At 32.1% G+C, this 2184-nt stretch overlaps 1 protein-coding gene across 32 annotated transcripts in view; it reads left to right on the forward strand.

Moving 5' to 3' along the window:
- The window catches only part of RBFOX1 (RNA binding fox-1 homolog 1), a 1623526-nt gene extending 1622191 nt beyond the window's left edge, over positions 1 to 1335 (forward strand). For all 32 annotated transcript variants that reach the window (XM_089782268.1, XM_089782266.1, XM_089782273.1 and 29 more), the window contains one exon: positions 1 to 1335. This exon is cut by the window's left edge. The gene's annotated coding sequence lies outside the window, so the exon portion shown is untranslated.
- Positions 1336 to 2184: the final 849 nt, after the last annotated feature.

Here is a 2184-nt window from a genome sequence, read left to right on the forward strand (position 1 = left end):
AGGGGGCCCCACTGCACCAACTATCATGTATCAACTGTCTTAAATTATTCACTGTTTGTTCAAAGCCAAAGGTTATGTTGTTATTATGGGTGCTTCTCTTGACACTTGTACATAAAATCTGATTAAAAACTGTCCAAAGGCACCCTTTTAAAGCATTCCACGAGGCAGTATTCAGCTATTTAACCATAACTAGTTATTTAGGCAAAAACTGCTAGTTAGGTCATTAACAAGCATTCTTTTTATATTTCTTCCAGTATAATAAATTATTGATATCATTGCAGACTTTTATATTATGGGAGGGAAAAATAATAAAAAAGGTGATAAAAGCACTGTTTCTATTTTTTTCTTTTTTTTTCCAAAAAAGAAAGTAATAAAAACTTAAATTCTTTGTACCAGTTAAAAAAAATGTATAAAATTTACATCTGTGCAGTGGAGTTATGTTCTAGAAATACACCGCCTATGATGCTTTAGATTTAGACTAGTAGACCAACTGTTAGAGACAAACGTATCATTTTTATGGAACTACATGATAAACATATTCAGATTTATATAAGCATTTTACAAGTATTGCAGTCATTGAGTAGAGATAATCATGGTATTTTCATCAGCTTGGTACTTTTTGAAACATGACTGTGTCGTGTAAACAATCTGCAATTTTTCAAGGCTTGACAACTTGCCCCTATTTAATTTTCAAACCCAAGACTATTTTGCAAAGTACTGGGCCCGAGCCAACTTTTGAACTGGAACAAAAAAACAAAAAAAAAAGGAGCTTCTTCTGAAAGAACATTGGAGAAGGCTGCTTGGCTGGATCTCTCTGATTCTGAAATGTGCAGCTTAAGACAAGTGACAGTTTCAGGCACAGTTGAAAAATTGCAGTTTGTCTGTGCATATGTTTGGACTCTTTCCATGTTGTCCTGTTTACAAGTTAACCTAAGTTGGGGTGTTTGTCACGGGTCTTCTTGTTTTTGTATTTAAATAAATAAAGCCGGAAACTGTCTTGCCACAGTTTTGCTGCAGATAGTTATATCCTCATGTGTACTGTGCGCGCCTGTTGGCAAGCACTTTAGTAAATTATCAACTCACCGCTGTGAACCTGCCAACTTGCTATAACAACTCTGCTTTAAAAAAAGTGTTTGTGATCAGGCTTTCTCTTTGTCATCGTATGTGCATGCAATATGATCAGTTGAACAATAACCATCAATAAAGTTTCACAAGATTTGAAAACAAAGTTTCTGTAGCATTTATATATAAGAATTTAAAAAAATCTCTAAAATCAAAACCGACAAGAGAGATAAACTATATTAAAATAGTTAAAAAAAAAAAAAAAAAAAAAAACCCTAACATTTATTTCTGCTAGTTAGGGAATGAGCCATAATTCATTATGAGTTCAATTCCCATATTTAAGACTTAATGTATAAAAGACAAGCTCCCTAATTTTTTAAATAGATGTACATACACACAGAGGCAAAACTTTTGAAAAGCATTTACCAAATATTATGATTTTAATTCTAAGTATGGAAGTTGCATCTTTTTTGAAATCATACACATAAAGTGACTAACATGGGGAATAACATAATTTCTCTGCGATTTTAATTGTCATTAAATGATTCTGCATTCCCTACCCTCCCAATGGTAGTGTAACATTTTAATCTATTAATCTTTTGTTTAAACAAAACAAAACTTGGAAGTGTGAGGGCACAAGCCCAGATTGAAAGGACTTTTTGTGTTTATTATTTTGGAAAAGTCTTACAATGCTCCAGTCAGTCATTTTAAAGTGTATGTCTGAAATAGTTATGTAAGAAAAGGGTTTGGAATTTTTTTACAATATATTATATTGGGAATGTGTTCACTTATATAAATAACTATTAATAATATGAATTATAACAATGATTAATACCATGTGTGGAATATAGTGACTTCTAAACCGTTAAAAGATCTGCAAACCCAGAAATGTGTATATCTGTCTTTAGAAATTAGTGTTTATATCACTACCGTGGTTTGTGAATAAAGAAAAATGGTTTGTAATATCAAAAATAAAAGCTTAGTCTGAAAAGGTACAAGTAAGTTGGTGTTCAAAGTTGTTTTGCTTTCTTTTTTACTGTGTTGGTTAAAGGTATTTCCAGAGCAACACTGCTGGTACTGTACACAATGCACCTCGTAAACATACATCAGTGCTGACTGACA

This window comes from Pelodiscus sinensis, chromosome 15 (assembly GCF_052426305.1).
Source record: "Pelodiscus sinensis isolate ZL-2025 chromosome 15, ASM5242630v1, whole genome shotgun sequence".
NCBI lineage: Eukaryota > Metazoa > Chordata > Testudines > Trionychidae > Pelodiscus > Pelodiscus sinensis.